The sequence below is a fragment of the Dasypus novemcinctus genome, chromosome 5, assembly GCF_030445035.2.
Source record: "Dasypus novemcinctus isolate mDasNov1 chromosome 5, mDasNov1.1.hap2, whole genome shotgun sequence".
Classification (NCBI taxonomy): domain Eukaryota; kingdom Metazoa; phylum Chordata; class Mammalia; order Cingulata; family Dasypodidae; genus Dasypus; species Dasypus novemcinctus.
In genome coordinates this window covers 102,143,814-102,165,128 of record NC_080677.1, presented here as the reverse complement: position 1 = coordinate 102,165,128, position 21,315 = coordinate 102,143,814, and the positions used below count along the sequence as shown (strand labels likewise).

The 21,315-nt window shown below is 36.6% G+C and overlaps 1 long non-coding RNA gene across 1 annotated transcript in view; it reads left to right on the top strand.

The window, feature by feature from the left end:
* The first annotated feature begins 135 nt into the window (after positions 1 to 135).
* Positions 136 to 21,315, top strand: part of LOC131278617 (uncharacterized) — a 29,113-nt gene continuing 7,933 nt past the window's right edge. The window contains exon 1 of the long non-coding RNA XR_009185999.1: positions 136 to 268. This is a non-coding gene — a long non-coding RNA (uncharacterized lncRNA). The remainder of the gene's footprint in view (positions 269 to 21,315) is intronic.

Genomic DNA, 21,315 nt, shown 5'->3' with positions numbered 1-21,315 from the left:
GAAAAAGGGTCTTTACAGATGTAATGAAGTTAAGATGAGGTCACAATGGACTAGGGTGACCGCTAATCCAGTGACTGGTGTCTTTGTAAGAGAAAGTAGAGGGAGATTTGAACACAAAGACACAGGTAGTCATGCAGGGAATTTGGCCATGTGATGACAGAAGTAGGGATTGGAGTGATGCAGCTGCAAGTCTGGGAAAGCCAAGGACTGTCTGCAATCTCCAGAAGCCAGGAAGTGGAGAAGAGCATCAAGAGAGAAGATGGTTCTGGTAACTCCTTGATTTCAGATTCTTGCCTCCAGAAAAAAAAATTTGTGTTTTAAGCTATCCAATTTCTCGTACTTTGTTATGGAAACCTTAGGAAACTAATAACTAGCTCAGACTCCCCAAACTACAACCAAATTCTGGCATCTAATTACTTATAAATATTTAAAATCTACTTTTGGATTCTGATATTTTCTGACCCTAACCCCAGTTAAAATTTATGATCCTTTTGCTCCAATTCCTTAGAGACCTGTTAACTACCTGGTTAACTAAGCTAATTTATTTCTATTTTGATATTCATGATATATAGTTTATGGAGCTACTTAAATAATTTTACTAAATTTTCAGAGGATCCTTCAGTGTCTTCGCTGAGTGCTTAAGAAAGAATTTCAGGCATTGCCAAAAGATACTGAGGAGATATGCTAGGATCAATGGGACACCTCAAATCCTACCACAGGTGCTGACTACTTAATTTATTGATTTAACCATTTAACAAAGGTAATGGAGCACTTATTACATGCCAAGCACTGCAGTAGGCATGGAGGGTACAGGAGTAAACGACAGACACCAGGCTCTGCTCTCATGGAGTTTATATTCCAGAGAGAGTAAACAGACAATTAGCAAGTAAACAATCTTGTAATATTATAAAATTACCAAAAAAAAAAAAAAATAGTGGGAAAAGCAGAAGCCTGGTTTGCAAAAGGAAGGTAGGTACTTCATCAAATCTGCACTGGCTAGCCCTGCTCAGTAAGGACACAAATCACTTTCCTTTCTTGTTGGCCGAAGCTAATACCTACCACATACTAGACTTGCTAGGTTCTTGGTTTCCTAGTTTCTCTTGAAAGTAGCACATATTCCTGTGACCCAGTCCTTGTCAAATGGATTTGTGAATAAGTTCTGAAAACTGTGAGTTCACCCTTGAGTTTTAAAGCAGAGAAATGACTTGACTGGATTTGAGATGACTCTGGCTGCTGAGAAGGGGAAGGATTGGCAATTGGGGAAGGCAAGATTGGGTGCCCTGAGGTGAGTTAAGAGGCTGTTGCAGGGGAGAAGGTGTAGCTCAGTGATTGAGCTCCTTCCCATACAAGGTCCTGGGTTCAATCCCTGGGACCTCCTTTAAAAAAAAAAAAAAAAGCTGTTGCAGGATCCTAAGTTGCTTGGGTATAGTTTGGAATGGGGTGATGCTGTGGGTTTGCAGAGAACTGGACAGATGCCAGATGTATTTAGGGGTAAATAAGACAGGATTAAGTGATAGACTGAAAATGGATAGAAAAGAAGAGGGAGAGTTCACAAATGATTCCAGGGCTCTCAGTTCACATCTGAATGCCGGTCACTGTGGAACAGTAATAATAAACACATAGATTAAAAATCAAACAGCATAATTAAGTCTAAAGTAAAGTATAAATCTTCTTTCCGTAAATGGTCTCTGTTGCTTTAGCTTCGTTTCTAGAAGAAATCACTGTAGTGAATTTCTTATAATATTCTTCCAGATAGTCAATGCCAATATGCTTTGCATGTACATATAATTTTTGTTTCTTTTAAAAATGAATGATATTCTACTAAAACTGTTTTATAACTTACTTTCTTATTATATGTTCTATATTAGTAAATTTTTAAATAACTGCACAGTATTCCATTTTACAAATATATCATCATATATTTAATTGTCTTTATTAATTGACCTTCAGGTTGTTTCCATATTTATTATTAAAAACAATTTAACTTTGAATTTTCTTGTACATGTGTGTTGGCCTATGTGTGTGGATGCATATATATTTATGTGTTAGCATTATGTATAATATTTTTTGAATTATAATTACTCTGACAAAAGTATATACATTTTAATTTATAATAGAAAATTCTGGCTCTTCAATTAGGTTATAGCAGTTAATTCCTCCAACAATTGAGTGCTCTTTTCCCCATACCCAAACTAACATTTTATTTTTTATTTTAATTTTTTTTAGGATTTTTTAAAATTTTATTTATCCCCCAACCGCCCTTTACTGCCTGTACTCGCTGTCTGCTCTCTGTGTCTGTTCCCTGCATGTGCTTCTGTGTCTGATTGTCTTCTCTTCAGGAGGCACCAGGAACTGATCCTGGGACCTCCGATATGGGAGAGAGACATTCACTTGCTTAAGCCACTTCATCTTCCTCATTTGCTCTATCTCTCACTGTCTCTCCTCTGTCTCCCTTTGTTGTATCATCTTGCTGCACCAGCTCTCGGCAGAGGGGCTGTCAGCTCTCTGTGGCTCAGACCAACTTGCCTTTACCAGGTTGTCCAGTAAACAAACCTGGGGCCTCCTATATGGTAGACAGGAACCCATTTGCTTGAGCTACATATGCTTCCCTAAACTAACATTCTATTATCTTACTTTGTAAAGTCTTTGTCAATCTGAGTAAGGTAAATATAATACCTCATTATCATTTTAATCATCACTTCTTTTAGTTTGAATTGAACTATTCATATTTTCTTTGCTGTGATTTCTCTGCTTATATCTTTTTCTCATGTTAGGTTTGGATCTTTATAAATTAATATGAGATCTTTACATTTTAGGGATTTAACACTTTGTTCTAAATATTTTTCCAATTTGTCTTCCGATTTTCCCATGAGAGTGTTTCCATGAAAAAGACAAGCTCTTTTTTTATAGTTCATTTCTTAATATTTGGAGAGTAATTGAGGCTTAGGTAAGGTTCCACAGTAGTAGATGCTTCAATGAGGTTTTGTGTGCAGGTGAAGTGGCAGTACGAATAAGAGAGAGTTTCAGATACTTGACTGGGACCCACTCTTGTTTCATATAAAAAGAGACATTCACAGTTTTAACTAAAATCGTAGGAACACATTTTCATTGTAAAGATCAAATACTGATAAAGACAGGGGCAAAGAAATGAAAGTAGGTATCAAAATAATGTTCTCTAGGATGGGAAGTAGAAGAAAGCTTGCTTCATCTTTCAATAAAGGGGAGCCATTCTGTACTTCCCAGAAAGTGGATTCTGAAAAGAAGCTAAGGACAAGAAACAAATGATCCTAGATTATAAAAAAAGAATGGTGGCCTTTATATAGACTTAAACAATAAAATATATATCCACAGACAATGAAAGTTGTAATTCATGATAACTCCAGAAACTATTATATCCAAGTGTTTTTTCCTGAAGTATCAAAATAAGAATACTTATATTAAGTACTTTTTTTGATATTTCATTCCTTGTAATATGATTATCCATGGGTGATGTTACTCAGAGCTAGGAAAAATCCATATTATCAATAAACCACATTTTCTTTATCCATTCATAAATTGATAGACATTTAGGTTGTTTTCAGTTTGAGCTATAATGAATAGTACTGCTATGGACATTCATGTGCACATTTTGTGTGGACATATGTTTTCATTTCTCTTGGGTATATATCTAGGAGTAGAATTGTTGGGCCATATGGTAACACCGGGTTTAACTTTTGAGCAACTGACAGTTTTCCAAAGCAATTGTACTGTCTTTCAGCATGACAGTATAAGGAACATAAGTGCCCCAGTCAAACTGGTGAAAAAAAAATTTAAAACTGACTATTTAAAGCCTCTAAAAATGAGCCTAAGTGCACACAGCAAATGAAGAAATGTCTATGCAAGAAAATCTACAAAGCATTGGAAAGAAAAGCAGGAGTCTGTGGTTTTTGTAATACAACTTCTGCCTTCCTCCTGTTTGAAGCTCAGCAGGGCCAAAATGTCACTCCACAGTGTTACACCAAAAACAAGGGCCCACTCTTCCCTTACCTCTCAGTAGGAGGGCTTTCTCCCTGGAAAGAACAGGAAATCAGTATTTCTTGTTTTGACCCCAGCTACCTGCTGCTGAAGCTAAGTTCTGGCTGAGCGAAGTTGTAAGGTGGTTGCTTCCTTCTTCTTTCCAACCCCCACTCATAGATTGGAGGCCCTGCTTTGAGTGAAACATAACTTAATATGCAAGAGTCCTGCTATCTTTGCCCCAGCTCCTAAGGCAGTGATTCCACAACAGGAAAAATAAGATAAAAAGACCTCAAGCTACTGACCTCCCTACCACTGAGACTCAGCTACTAAAGTAAAACTGTCACTCAGAAGGGAGCATACCATTGTCCCTACGCCGGACTCCAGAGCCTGGGCCCAAATGTTTGCCTATGGGGATAAGTAGGCTATAAAACAAAATTGGCAAAATCTTACCTAGATTAGTCAAGGAAAAAAGAAAGAAGACCCATGGTACAAGAATCAGAAATGATAGAGAAGACATTACTACGGATCTCACAGAATTAAAAGGATTATAAAGCAATACTATGAACAACTGTATGCCAATACATCAGAAAACTTAGATTAAATGGACTAATTCTTAGAAAAATTAAAACTACCAAAACTAACTTCAAGAAATATATATTAATACAATCAGAATAAACCTATAACAAAGGAAGGGATTGAATAAGTAATAAAAAATTATCCAGTAAGGAAAACTCAGGGCCAGATGGTTTCATTGGTATATTCTACCTATAATTTAAAGAATTAAAACCAATGTTTCACAAACTCTTCCCAAGAGAGAAGGAACTTCCTAACTCACTTTATCAAGCCCATCCTATCCCAGTACTAAAACTAGGCAAAGTCATCATATCTTCAGCTTGCTTAATCTCTATTTGTCCATCTTCAAATTCACTAATTCTTCTATTAGTTAAAATCTACTTTTGAGCCTGTCCTTGTTTCCTAAGACTGTGGTGACAAAGTACCACAAATGTTGCATGTTGCATAAAACAGGAAAAATTTTTGTCTCAGAGTTTTAGAGGCTAGAAGTCTGTAATCGAGATGTCAGAAAGACCATGTTCCCTCTGAAGTTTCTAGGGAAGAATGTGTCCCATGGCTCTCTCCTGGCAGTCCTTGGCATTCCTTGGTTTGTAACATAACATGATCTCTGCTTCTGTCATTACATGCATAAGGTCATATACCAGAGAAACCATACATTCCTAGATAAGACAAAACAAAATAACTCCATAAATTCATCATAAAATGTACTTGCACATTCCTAAACACCATAGCCATCTGTATTAAACAACTCTTACTAAGTATCAGTAACTTTAAACAAACATTTAGGATCTTGCAAATCCTGATATAGCTCTGTGCATTTTTTGTTTTTGCCCTATATAACCTCTGTAACCTGCTGGGCAGTGGGAAGTGCTACTCTGACTGTCCTATGGCCCCCTAGAACCAAATTCCTGGTCTGTAAGTTCCCTAATAACTGTTACTGCTTTGTTTCATCTTTCAGTCCTAAGTCCCCAGTGAACTTTGGTGGAGACTATTCAGTAGGTACCCAGTCAGACAACACGGTCATCTCTCTCTGTTCTGTGTCTCCTGTCCCCTTCTATGACAGTCCCATCCTAATTCAATATGATCCCATTTTAGCTAATTCCATCTGTAATGACCCTATTTCTGAATAAGTTCATATTCTGATGTCCTGGGAATAAGGATTTGAACATATCTTTTTTGAGGAACATAACTCATCTAAATGAGAGAGCGTCTATAGAGTGACTATCTCATTTACATTATTGCAGTTTTCAACCCCAGAATTTCCATTAGGTTCTTTTTATAATTTCTATCTCCTTATTGATATTCTGTTTGACATTGTCATCATACCTTCATTTACTTACTTCTTTAGTTATGGTTATTTTAGTTAATTGAACATGTTTATCATAGCTACTAAGAAGTCTCTTCTAAATCCAACATCTAGTGTTTCTCAGAGATAGTTTCCGTTGTCTGCTTTTCCCCCCAGTGTATGGATGGTACTTTCTGTTTCTTTGCGAGTCAAAGAATATTTTGTTTGAAACTGGACATTTTAGAAAATATGTTGTAGCAACTCTGGGCATCATCCCTGCCCCCTGAGGAGAGTGTTATTCTTAGTTTTTTGTTTGCTTCTTTATTTAGTGACTGACTGGATTATTTTTAGTGAAACTTATATTCTTCTGCATTAAGTCTCTGATGTTGTTATTTAGTGGGTGCTGCAAAGTCACCCTAGAAAGACAGTGGTTTTTGCAAAATTCTATTTTTTAAAATTTATTATAGAAGTTATGAGTTTACAAAACTATGCATAACATATAGCCTTCCTATACTCCACCCCTCCACCAATACCTTGCATTGTTGTGGAATGTTTATTATTATTGAAAAAAAAGTACATCCAAATATTACTACTACCTAAAGTCTATAGCTTACATTAGGTGAATTGTTCCGATAAGCCACTCTATTATTAAGATCATGTATCAATGCTGTATATTTGTTATAATTCCTGAAAGAATGCTCTCATATTTATACTGTTAACCACAATCTATCTTCCACCACAGGGTTATAGAGTTTCATGCCTTGTACAATTCATCCAAAGTGTACATCCAGTAGCTCTCAGTTTCATCACAAAGTTGTGCTGTCATCACCTTAGTCAATTTTAGAACATTTTCAATACTCCAGAAAGAAATATCCCTTACCCCTCAAATTCCCCTTTTGTTGACCCTTAGCATTGATATAGGACCTTCATTGCCATTGATGCAAAAATATTACAATATTACTGTTAACCAAAGTCCATTTGTTACATTAGTTGTATTTTTTCTATGTATTACCCTATTCTTAACACCTTGTAATAGTGACATACATTTGTTCTAGCTCATAGAATATATTTTATTTGTACTATTATCCACAAACCTCATCCACTACCAAGCTCACTGTTATACAATCCCAAATTATTCTTTAACCTTCTTTCTATTAACATTTATGGCCATAGACTATCCCTTTTAGGAACATTCACATTTATAAATCAACAGTGTCAGTTAGACTCGGTATGTGTTATCATCAACTCTACCCATTTCCTAGCATTTATAATCTACCTTATTAAAATGTTTATGTACATTAAGCATTAGCTGACCCTTCAACCTTCATTCTATCCCTAGTAACCTATACTCTAGATTTTTAACTCCATGAGTTTATGCATTGTGTTTAGTTTATATTCATGAGTTCATTCAATATTTCTTCTTTTTTGTCTGGTTCATTTCACTCGACATAATGTCCTCAAGGTTCATCCATGTTGTCAAATATGTCCCAATTTCATTTCTTTTTAGATCTGAATAGTACTCCATCATACGTATATATCATAGATTGCTTATCCATTCATCAGTAGATAGACACTTAGTTGTTTCCATCTTTTGGCAAATGTGAATAATGTTGCTATGAATATTGGTGTGCAAATTTCAGTTCATGTCCCTGTTTTCAGTTCTTCTGAGTATATTCCTAGGAGTGGAATTGCTGGATCATATGGCAGTTCTATGTTTAGCTTCCTGAGGAACTGCCAAACTATCTTCCATAGAGGCTACACAAGTCTATATTCCCAACAAGAATGAAGAAGTATTCCCATTTCTGCATATCTTCTCCAGAACTTGTAGTTTTCTGTAGTTTTTTTTTTTAAATAGTGGCCATTCTATAACATGTGAAATGATATCGCATTGTAGTTTTGATTTGCACTTCCCTAATAGATAGTGATGTTGAATGTCTTTTCATGTGCTTTTTGGCCAATTGCAGTTCCTTTTTGGAAAAATGTCTGTTTAATTTTTTTTTGCCCATTTTTTAAAAATTGGGCTGCTCGTCTTTTTATCACTGAGTTGTATGATCTCTTTACATAACATGGAAATCACACTCTTATCTGATATGTGGTTTCCAAATATTTCTTACATTATGTAGGCTGTATTTTCACCTTTTTGACAAAATCATTTGAAGCATAAAATTGTTTAATTTTGAGGAGGTCCCATTTATCCATTTTTTCTTTCATTGTTCATGCTTTGGGTTTAAGGCAGAGTAAACCACTACCTACTACAAGATCTTGAAGATGTTTCCCTACATTTTCTTCCAATATTTTTATGGATCTAGTTTTTATATTTTAGATCTGTGACCATTTTTAAGTTAATTTTATACAAGGTATGAGATAAAGGTCCTCTTTCTTTTTTTGGGGTATGGATATGCACTTCTCCCAGCACCATTTGTTAAATAGACTGTTCTGATCCAGCTGTGCGGCTTTGACAGCTTTGTCAAAAATTACTTGACTATAGATGTGAGGGTCTATTTCTGAACTCTCAATTTGGCTCCATTTGTCCTTATGTCTATCTTTATGTCACTCCATGCTCTTTTTACCACTGTAGCTAAGTAATCTGATTAAAGTCAGGAAGTGAGAGTCTTCCAACTTAGTTCTTCCCTAGAAAGATAATTCTGGCTATTTGGGGTCTCTTACATGTCCAAATAAATGCAATAATTGGCTTTTCCAATTCTTCAAAAATGGCTGCATGAATTTTTATCAGGATTGTCTCGAATCTGTATATCAATTTGGGTAGAATTGACATTTTAATGACATTTATTCTTCCCATCCATGAACATGGAATGTGCTTCTGTTTACTAGGTCATCTTTGATTTCTTTTAGCATGTTTTTAAATTTTCTAAATACAGGTTCTTTACATCCTTGGTTAACTCTATTCCCAGAGATTTTATTCTTTTAGTCTGTCCTGTAAATGGATTTTTCCCTGACTTTATCCTCAGATTTCTCCTTTCTAGTGCATAAAAACACTACTGATTTTCTCATATAAATCTTGTACCCTGTCTCTTTGCTGAACTTGTTTATTAGCTCTAAGCTTTGTTGTAGATTTTTCAGGACCTTCTAGATATACGACCATATAATTTGCTGAAAATGAAAATATTAATTCTTCATTTCCTATTTGGATGCCTTTTATTTCTTTTTCTTGCCTAATTGCTCTAGCTAGAACCTTTAGCACAATATTGAACAACAGTGGTGACAGTGGGCATCCTTGTCTTATTCCTTATCTTAGTGGGAAAGCTTTCAGTCTTTCCCCATTGAGTACAATGTTACCTGTAGGTTATTTATATATGCCTTTTATCATGTTGAGTTTCCTTCTACTCCTGTCTTTCAGAGTATTTTTATCAAGAAAGGACGCTCTATTTTGTCAAATGCCTTTTCTGCATCAAGATGTACATGTGATTTTTCTTCTCTGATTTATTAATGAGGTGTATCACACTGATTGAATTTCTTGTGTTGACCCAGCCTTGCTTACCTGGGATAAAATTCACTTGATCATGATGAATAATTCTTTATTTGTTTATTTATTTATTTAAATATATATATATATATTTTAAATATACTTAGGCTACACAAAAATATATAAGGGATTCCCATATGCTCCAGTCCCCACACCTCCCACTCTTCCCTACATTAACAACTTCTTTCATTATTGTGATACATTCATTGCAATTGATGAACACATTTCAAGCATTGCCACTAAGCCTGTATTATAGTTTACATTGTAGTTTACACTTTCTCCCACTCAATTCTGTATATTATGGCAGAATATATATAGTGACCTGTATCTGTTGTTGCAATGTCATTCAGGACAATTCCAAGTCCCAAAATGCCCCCATATTATACCTCTTTTTCCCTCTCCCTGCCTTCAGCACCTCCAGTGGCCACTACCTCCACATTAGTGATGTAATTTCTCCCATTGCTAGAATCGCAATAAGTCTATAGTAGGATACCAGTAAGTCCACACTAGTCAGTATTTTATTCCCCAAACCTGAGGATTCTGGGATAGTGATGCCTACCCACCTCTAGTTATGAGAGGGCCTCAATCCCATATGGCTGATGGATGGGACTTTCTTGCTTGCAGTTGTGGACTTTCTCTGTTTCTGGTGGGGTGGTTGTCCATTCTCACCTCGTTGTTAATTGCACTGGGTGAGTCCAATGAACTGGAGAGTAGGTGTTGCAACTTTGCTGAGGCGCAGGGCCCAGCTGGCACATGGACAGCCCAAAGATACAAGTCTCTTGGATGCACACCTACCAACTCAAGCACCAACTATAGGTTCAAATAGAATGGACAGAAGAGGCATGCGTAGAGAAGTCACATCTGCATCCAACTCTGTCATACTCAGGAGCACAAACTCCAAAGTAGGGCTGATTGATGAGACACCAAACTCTAGAGCTATCTGCCATGCCTGTAGGACCTAGGTGTCTCCAGAGCCCTCAGAAGCCCCACTATTTCACTATTTGGAGTAGTATCTACTTTGGAAGTCTGTGAGGTAATGCTGAGATGTGTATAAGCATTACCTCTGGGATGACCTCCTGACTCACTTTGAAGTCTCTTAGCCATATAAATTCATTTCTCTTTACCTTTTTCCTCTTTCATTCAAGGTCTTCTTCCAGTTGCATTGCTTGTTGGTGTTTGGTAGTAATCCCTTGGTGCCAGGGAGACTCATCCCTGGGAGTCATGTCCCATGCTAGGGGGAAGGTAATGCATTTATATGCTGAGTTTGGCTTAGAGAGAAGCCATATTTGAGCAACACAGAGGCTCTCAGGAGGAGACTCTTAGGCACCCTACAACATTAGACTGAGTTGTAATTTCAAGAGCAAAGGCTCATAAGCATAATCGTCAATATCAAGCACCCAGAAATGGAATCCTTCTTCACTAGTCATTGCCCTGCACTTGGGGGATTGTTGCTGTTGCATTAGAGAATGTGGCAGAATGCCCCAGAATGGGAATTCAATATTCTTTCAGTTACTGTGTGAATCTCTACCCACTGTCACAATGCCCCATGAACATTTGAACACTTTTATGTACCTTACTTATATGCCCAGGTTAACTTCCTCTCATGTATCCTCCAGCACTGACATTCCACACTAATAATCCTCCCCTGCCACATTTGTAACCCTTCTGTGGTCCAAAACTGATGGTGGGGGCATTTGAGACAAGGCGCATCTGGGGCAGTCTTCTAGAAAATGTGCAAGTGATCATATTGTCATAGTGTGTTGTATCAGTGGGTGGAGATCCACATAATGGGCAGGAAGGAGTTAAACTTCCATTCTGGGGCAGTCTGATATGTTCTCAAAAAGCAGTGTGGGTATCTCTTGAGAGCATGGGCAGTACCTAATAGGGAAGGACAGACCAGTATGTCAAACCCTCAGTGTTGTTTCAAATAACTATGCATACTGTTATTCAAGGAGAGAAGCCTAGTGTTGCCATGGGCCCTGAAGTGAGGGGGAGGGAGGAATAGAGTAGGTAGAAGAGGGGTTATTTAGGGGGCAATGGAAGTGTTCTGCATGATCTTGCAATAATGGATACAGACCATGTTGAATTTCATCAAAAATTTATAGAAGTGTATGGTCTAGAGTATAGACCATAATATAAACCATTGTCCATGGTTAGTGGCTATGTTTTAATATTTGTACATTAGTTGTAATAAATGTACCATCCACATATAAAAAGGTTATTGATATGGGGAGGGGGAAAGGGGAAGGATGTTGGGTATATGGGAGTCCCCTGTGTTCTGTATATAACTTTATTGTGACCTAAAACTTCTTTGAAGACAAAATGAAAAAAATATAAGACACTGAGGAATAAATAGAAGAAAATGTCACTGTACATACAGGACAACAGATATTACAGTGATAAAAGGCAAAACATCAAAAATTTTTCTTAGTATTTCTCATTTTTTAATATCTCAATTTTTTGTTTTAGTTTTAGTTCTTTTAAATTATTATGTATTTTATTTCTTATGTTTAAACTTATCATAATTATTATTTCATTTTCCTATTAATTGTATTTAGTGACATTCTTGAATAATTTCTTTAACATGCTGTTGGATTTTATTAATGAATATTTTACTGAGAATTTTGCAAGCATATTTATTAGGAAAAAGGATCTGGAATTGAACCTGGGACCTCGTATGTGGGAAGCTGACATTCAACCACTGAGCCACATTAGCTTCCCTGAGCTGTTTTTTTCTTTTGTTTTGCTTGTTTGTTTTTGTTTTTATAGGGGACACCAACAACCAAACCCAGGACCTGCCATATGGGAGGTGAGAGCTCACTTGCTTGAGCCACATCTGTTCCCCCTTCATAGTATCTTTATCTGTCTTTGGTATTAGGATGATGTTGGTTTCACAGAGTGACTTTTGTAGCATTTTCTGCTGTTCAATATTTTGGAAGATTTTGAATAAGATTGATATTAAATCTTCTTTGAATGATTGGTAGAATTCACTCATGAAGCCATCTGGCTCTTGGATTTTCATTTTTGGAAAGTTTAATATGACTATTTCAATCACTTTGTTTGTGATTGGTTTATTGAGATCTTCTATTTCTTCTAAGGTCAGTGTAGGTTGTTTGAATTTTTCTAGGAATTAGTTCATCTACATTATGTAGTTTATTACTGTATAGTTGTTCATAGTATCCTCTTATGAGCTCTTTTATTTCCGTGGGGTCAGTAATAATGTCCCCTCTGCTGAACTCTTTTTTAATGTCTCTTTTCTGGATCACACCCAGTTGTTAAGTGCCACTAATGCTAGCTGTGTGTTTTATTTTCAACAATGTCCTGGAGTATAAATTCCTCCGCAGATATGTCCAATCAAATTTGAGCTACTTTGAGGGATATTTCCTGACATCAAACTTTGTTCTGGACTCCAAGATGGATCCTTCATTTATCTATTTTTTTCAGGGGTCCCTGCCAAATTAGCTAGCTTACAGTTTAGCATTTATCTCCAATAAACCTACCTATCTCCTCCCAGTTGTTTTCACTATAATCTCCACTGTCTATGACAGTGCCCTTGCTTAAACTTCTCCACTCTGGATTGCAACTGAAGTTAGTTCCTTTGTGAAGAGCTTAAGAGTAATCTATTTCATGACCTGCTTCTCTCTCATCCCCATTTCTTGGGCAAAATCTCTGATCACAGTTCTGGAGCTGGGGGTGGTGACAAGGGCATGCTTATTTCTGAGTGTTTGTTCCATTCTAGGAGATTTGTGCTTGGTGATGGGGTACAGGGACCAGGTCTTCTTGTCCTGCCTCTACAACTGCTACCTTACAGCCAGGAAAAGGGGAATTGGAATATAGGATCCTCAGCAGCATTGTACCAAAGTAGAGCCTCTATACTATGAGTGGTGTTTGTTTGGAAAAAGTATGCCCCATGTTTCAGTTGAATTTTCTCAGAACTTAGCCTCAGTAATAAGTAGCAGAGAACAGAATGAGAAATGCTGACATCCTGTCCCTCTTATAAAGATAGCAGACTGACTAGGAACTGAGGAAGCAGAAAGCCCTGGGTTCTTGACTAATCCTGTCTGGAGTAGGAGAATCAACTCAAAGCATTGGTTAATAACAGCCAACACTTTTTATTTAGGGAAAAATAGAAGCAGAAATACTCTGTTGATATTATGTCAGTAGATAATGGTTTCTACTTTAAGAAAATGACCCACCATAATGAATGGAACTTTCTGTACTTAGTATAGGGTACAGTATAGCATAGTAGTATATACTACTATACAATAGTAGTATAGTATACTACTACTACTATACTATAGTAGTAGTATAGTATAGCACCTATACTATTAAAGTATAGGTGCTTGATATATCACCTAACTTAATTGTCTCACTTTCCCAACACATATTTTAATAATGAATGTCACATTTGTAATTTGTTTTGGAAAATACATATTCTGAGTCATGAGATGTTCACATTTCCTTATTCACGGTTATTTGGAATAAAATCATAGTACTGGTAATGTCAGTGATATAAAGTTGAATTGGCATCTAAAAGGAGGAGAAAAGAGAGCATGTGAAAGGATCTTATGACTCAAAATGCAAATGGTTATCCATTACAAATAGCTGCTTTCTCTCCACTCTCACTACCAGATACGCACGCACAGAAAGGCACACATAAACCCAGATATAGTATTTAGTATTTATTTCTACAAGGTTATGTTAAGTTTGGGACAATATGTAGACTGGAAAACAGTAATGGGTCTCGTGTGTCTGTACAAAACAGGCCAAACATAGAGGTATTGACATGGAAGATATGTCAAAAAACATTTGTACAATGGAACTATATAGGGAAAAGATTCTATATCCTGACTTTGGTAATATGGTAGTGTAATGACTCGTAGTATAATGACTAAATATTCTAAAAGACTTTGAACTACAAAACTATTGGATCTTATATAAAAAAATACTTAATGCAATATTAGTTTCTTCCTGACAGAAGTGCCTCAAATTGAAGTAAGGAATATGAGCTCAAATAGCAAACAAATGCTAGTGACAGTATTCCTTGAGGACACATTATATCACAAGTGCTATCAGAAGCCTTGAGCCAGGTGCATGTTATCAGAGCTGAATTCAAATCTCCACCAATCTCCCTCCAACTCCCATACCAGTTATGCCTGGAAGCTAAAGTCATTCAAGATCAGCATTCTGGCTCTTAGGTGAAGTGAATGCAAATCTTCTCTGAAGAATGGCAAAAACATAAGCCGCAAAAAATAATTAGATATATTGAACATCAACATTTTGTGCCTCAAAGGACATCATCAAGAAAGTACAAAAACAACCCATAGAATCGGAAAAAATATTTACAAATCATTTATGTGGTAAGAGACTTTTAACCAGAATATATAAAGAACATACAATTCAATAATAAAAAGACATATGACCCAAAACAAAAAATGGATAAAGGATCTGAATATTGATTTCTTCAAAGAAGATATGCAAATGTCCAAAAAGCAAATGAAAAAATGTTCAACATTATTAGCTGAACTGGTTTGTGGGCTCCAGAAAATTATGTTCTTAAGCTAACCCATTCTTGTGCATGCAAATCTATTGTATGTGGGACTTTTTAATTAGATTCAGTTAAGGGGCCTTTTGATTAGCTTCAGTTAAGGGCCTTTAGATTGCAGGAACCAGGTGGTCCTAATCTTACTGCAATCCTATATAAATGGAGGACTAAAAGCAGAGACACAGAAAAAAAGCCTCAGAAACAGAAAGAGAGTTCTGCAGGTTGGTTGGAAACTGGAATCAGTGAAGTACAGATGTATAGAAAGAGGCTCCCAAGAGGCTAGGCCAGGGGAGCAGCTTAAAGCTAAGGAGATAAGGACCAGCAGTGAAACAAGCCATGTGCCTGATTGCCCACATCTGAGCTCAGAGAGAAAGTGAACCTGCAGGAAAAAGCAGACATAGGCCACAATTCTGTCTTGCCATGTAGCACAAATTCAGGACCATGAGCAGCCAACCTTGATGAGACAGCATCTCTGATGATGCCTTGATTTAGACATTTTCATAGCCTCAAAACTGTAAGCTTTTAACCTAATAAATTTCCATTATAAAAGCCAGCACATTTCTAGTATATTGCATTGGCAGTCTTTAGCAAACTAAAACAGAAAATAGGATCAGGAAAGTGGGGTGTTCAATTGCAAATATAAAAAATGTAGGAACTGTTTTGAAAGTGCGTAAAGGGAAGATTTAGGAGAAATTGTGAGATGCTTGATAAAAAAGGCCTAGATTGCTTTGAAGAGACTGTTGGTAAAAATATGGACCTTAAAGCTACTCCTGATGAGACCTTTGACAGAAATAGTGAATATGTCATTGCAAACTGGAAGGAACATCTATTTGTCAGGGTTCTCTAGGGAAACAGAATCAACAGGAGATGTCTGTCAATAGTATGCGATTTTGTAACAGTTTCTCACTTGACAATGGGGATGCACAAATCCAGGTTTTGCAGGCAGGCTGCAAATGAGGCTCCAATGAAAGTCTAATGGGGGTACTCTATGAGATTCTGGGATACGTTTGCTGTCCAAAGAGGAGCTGGAAGATTCTCTCTGAATGCTGAAATAACTTCCCCTTTTAAGGCATTCAAATGATTGGATAAAGCTTCCCTCATTGCTGATGGCAATCTCCCTGACTGATGTAGATGTAATCAGCTATCTATGCAGCAAAGTCACTGGTGACTAAAGTCCATAAATATTCTTGTATTACAGTTAGCCCAGTGCTTGCTCGACTAAACAACTGGGCACAATTACCTGACCTAGTTGACACATTATCTTGACCATCAAAGGAGTCAATCCTTGCTTGAAAGTGGCAGTGAACTTGGTAAAATTATGTTCTGATGTCAGAGAGAAGGCAGAAATCCAAAGTGATAAGCTTGGACATTTAGCTGCGATTTCCAAACTAAATGTATTAAGTGCATCCTGGCTTCTCCTTGATGTTTATAACTATGATAAGAGCTCTACAGATGCTAAGTGAAAATAACTATCGAACTAGACTTTTAAACCCATTGAAACTATCTTTCAAAGGAAGGGTAAAATTAAGGTCTTTTCTGATTAAAAACTCTTCTTCCCCAGCAGACTTTCAATAATGGAATTTTAAAAGATGGCATTCAGGGAGAAGAAAAGAGTTTCTAGATAGAAGTTTTGATATATAAAAACAAAGGATAAGTATAAAAGCCAAATATGTAGGTAAATCTATGTAAACTTTATATACAATAAAAATAATGACAATTTGAGGGGTACAGAAAAAACTAAAATACTGGACAGAATTGCAATTTAACTGGAAGAAAGGAAGAAGCAAAGAAGGAAAGGATAAAAGAAGGAAAGGAACATAAGAGGACAGGAGAGAGAAATGGAAGGAGGGTGGGAAAAGGAGAGAGAGGGAGGTAGCAAGGAAGGGAGGAAAGGAGTGATCAAGGAAAAGCGTCCCCTTGTTACGGCTCTCGTGACTCCTGGGGCCTATCCATTTGTTTCTGCTACTACTTTTCAAGTTTGAGCCAGAATTCCAATTACTGTTCTTTAAAAACATCATATTTCTTTTTCTTTCTTTTTATTTATTCCATTGCTTACTATTTAGAAATGTACATTAGAGTCACTTGGTGACATTTTTCAAAATATGCATGTCAGTCCAAGACTCTTGATTCCACAGTAATTGGTGGGCCCAGGAGAGTTCATTTTGAAATGGCTCCACAAATAATTAAGTGCACATCCAATTAGAAGCAACTGAGTAATTATTCTGGTTTGTTTAACAAATGTTTTTCAAGTGCCTCTTGTGTGTCTGGTCTGAGTTTAGCCTAGGAATATGGTGAACAAGATTGTCCCTGCTGTTCAGGAAGTTTCAGTGAGTAAGGGGAAGAAATAGAAATAAAAAAACTGTGCAGGATACAGTAGTCTCAGCTTGCTCATTTTTCCCCACTGTAGTTTCCATTATTTAATGGTAATAAGTTTTTGTATGCCCAAATGGCTGCCAGGAATAAAGACCATGTTTTCCAGTCTTCCTTGAGGCAAGATAGGGTCAAGTGACCAATTTGTGCCAAAAGATGTAAGCTAAAGCATCATGTGAGTTTCTGGGAACTTTCAAAAATTGAGTTATTGTGCTTCTTTTGCTTTATTTCTTATTATTCCATCCTGCTCCCTGGAACTTTGATTTGATGGAGAATACTATCCATTATTTTAGGAGGATTAGATAGTGAGGTGGATCATTCTGGGTCACTGAGTTTTTGTGGAAGAGCCTTAGGTCTACCTCCAAACTTTTATGGGAGAGCAAAATAAACTAATATTTGTTAAAAAAAGGGATAAGGGAAGCTTTTCTTACTTCAGAGGGAAATCCAAATTGCTGAGTACATGCTATTAATATTAGAAAAATATCACTTAGGCATACATGTACGGCACAAAAGACAGTACATAGGAAATACAACTTTTACTATCTATTTTGCCTTGACAAGGGAATTGTAAGTTGTCCATGTATAGCAATAAATTTGAGTGAAGAATATTACTTCTCTCAGTATTTAGTAGAAAGAAAGCAATATGTGGTCCCAATGGTGACCAAAGAGTTTTACTTTCCAGACATAGGGAATAAAGTGTCCTATTCAAAATTTGCACAGAGTGGTACTAAAAGTAAAATAAATTGATAGCTCTTTAGCCAGAAGAGAGGGAAAAAGTACCAAGTTCATATAAAAATATTTGGTAAAATTTAGAAATTGACAAATTCTTAAGATGTGCATTAAAGGCAAACATATGCATAGATGTATCTATTAAGGTTTTCTGGGAGAAGCAAAAGCATAATGCTAACGTATTCACTTTGGCACAATATTTTTCTAAATATTAAATCTTAATTTAATTAAATTTTAAAATCATAATGCAATAGTGTTGCTCTTCAAGTTTTAGAATAAACAAAATCTAAAAAAGTGATAACACTATATATTATTTGTATTTCATGTACATGGGTTATTAATGATTTCTCCTGGTTTCATTTCCTCAATGAAATTATCATTTCTTTGAGTTTGGTTGGTTAATTGCTTAAGAACTTTCTATTTGTATCCCTTAACATTTCTGTACCCAACAGATGATTAAGACACATTAGTTTCAACTATCTCAAGGAAGTCTACATAAAATTTATTTCTGATAAATATGATAATGAATCTCCCACAATATAAATAGCAGTGAAAACAAAGTCTAAATAGGACAACATTTTTAAAATAACTTTTGTATTAGTCGGCCAAAGGGGTGCTGACGCAAAGTACCAGAAATCTGCTTGCTTTTATAAAGGGTATTTATTTGAGGTAGGAGCTTACAGATACCAAATCATAAAGCATAAGTTACTTCCCTCACCAAAGTCTATTTTTATGTGTTGGAGCAAGATGGCTGCTGATGTCTGCCAGGGCTCAGGCTTCCTGGGTTCCTCCCTTCCAGAGTCTTGCTTCTCTCCAGCTCAGGGTTCCTTTCTTCCCAGGGCTTGCTTCTCTCTCCTCTGTGTGCTTATATCCTGGGGCTCCAGCTTAAGACTTCAGCATCAAACTCCAACATCAAAACCCCAGATTATTAATCCCTGATATACAAAAATAAGAATAAGCAAATTAATAAAGACAAAAACTAAAATATAAATTACAGAATATAGGTTATAAAATATAGGCCAGGATGTGAGTAGGTAATGGGGAGTCTATCTAAAATTATATTTGCGTTGATGGTAAAGATTTGGAACTGGATGGTGGTGATGTTAGCACAACGTTGTAAATGTAATTAACAGCAACTGAATTATACTTCTGAATGTGATTAAGAGGGGAAATTTTAGGTTGTATGTATGTTACTAGAATAAAAATTGAAATTAAAAGCTTAAGATGGTACAACACAAACAGCAAACCCTAATGTAAACCATAGTATAATTATTATAATTTTCTTTCACCATTTTTAACAAATGAACCACACTAATGCAAGGTGTTAATAATGGGGGTATACGAAGGAACTGATTTTTTTCTGTGTTATTTTTCTGTAAGTCTAAAACTTCTCCAATAAAAAGATATGTTGGATATAAAACAAAAAACAAAAAAAAACTCCAACATAAAAAACCTCCAACTATGTCCTTTGCCATGTGTTTTATCTGTGAGTCCCTAACCACTAAGGGGCAGGGACTCAAATCCCTACTAATATGGCCCAATCAAAGCCCTAATCATAATTTAATCATGCCCAGGTACAGAACAGTTTACAAAATAATCCAATATCTATTTTTGGAATTCATAACTATATCAAATTGCTACAACTTTCAACATCATAAAATTATATAGAACTTCCTCATTCTTTTTTAAAATGCATGCTACTCCATTGTACAGATGTAATGAAATTTGTTTAACCAGCCGCATGTTGATGTACATATGGGTTCTTTATCCCTTTGTCCCCTGCAATTTGTTTGTTGATAAAACCTGGCTATTTGTCCTGTAGAATTTCTGAAAGTCTAAATTTTGCATCCCTGTTACATTATTAAGCATTTTTCTTTGTTCCATATGCTTCTTGATAATTGGTGGCTGACTAATACAGAATTTGGTATGGAGAGCAGGGTAGTGCTTTTGCAATTACTGAAATGTTGGAATGGTTTTATAAGTGGATAAGGGGTATTTTTGGAGGAATTGTGAAATGCTTGATAGAAAAAGCCTAGATTGCTTTGAAGAGACTTTTGATAGCAATATGGATGCTAAAGAGATTTTTTATCATGCCTTAGAAGTACATGATGAAACTATTATTGGAAACTGGAGAAAAGGTGAGCCTTGTTTTAAAGTTGCAGGGAATTGAGCAAAGTTATCTTCTGGTGTATATGGAAGGCAGAATTTGAAAATGGTGAGCCTGAGCATTTAACTGAAGAAATTTCCAAAGTAAACCCAGAGAATTCAGCTTGGCTTCTTCTTGAAGCTTATGGCAAAATGCTAGGTGAGAGACATATGGTGAGGACTGAACTGTTGGGCACAAAGAAAACAGAAACTAATTCTGGAAATTCCAAGCCTCTGAAGATCAAGCTCCCTGATGAAAGTGCCCCATTTGAGGATTTAACTAAACTTGGAACTTATAAATCAGGATTGAAGATGCAGTTATTTTGGAAAGAACTGTGGAAAGCCTTACTATCTGATGGCTTGGACCCCTGCTTCTTTCATACTAAACCAACAAGGTTTTTGAAAGAACTGTATGAATAAAACCACCATCAGCTTGGACTTAAAGGAACATGAACAGGGAAACAGCTTTAGGAGGAAAGTCATGGAAGCTGAGATCTGGAATTAAGATATCACCTTGGGCCGAGAGAGGAACCCCACCCATGTGTACAGAGAGGGTGAGTTTGCCCCAGCAGTTGAAAAGGATGGATATTCCTGTCTGATGTTCTGGGAGACTTTGCTGCCCCAGGGTACAGAAAGAGTAGAGCACATTCCCCAAGGATTAGGGCATTTAGGGTCAGTACCCCATAGGTCTGAGAGGGGTGGACCTGTCCCCCATGGGTTGGGGAAGACCAGGGGGTCTTTTGTTCTGAGAGGGTTAAGCCTGTAGGCCAAAAGTTAGGGAGGATGTTGCCTTTACCTCACTGTACTAGGGGGGCTAAGACTAATCCAAAGATTGAGTAAGGTGTGGCAATCACCCCAACACTCTTTGTGGGTGAAGTCTGGAGTTTGGTCAACACCCAGATACTTGACAAGGGTCAAACCAAGAAAATGACCTGTGAGCAAGCCTGTGAGTTCCCATAAGGCCCCAAGGAGAAGAAATCATCATCTTAAGAATGACTTTAAGACTTAGAAATCAAATAGAGGATGCCCTGCATGTTTACTGAACTTTAGAGGACCCATGACTCATGTTTCCCTTCCAGTTTCTCCATATTGTAATGAGAATGTTTATCCTTTGTCTGTCCATTCACGTACTAGAAGCAGATAAATGGTTTTGCCAGTTTCAAAGGTCTACAGCAGATGGGACTTTGC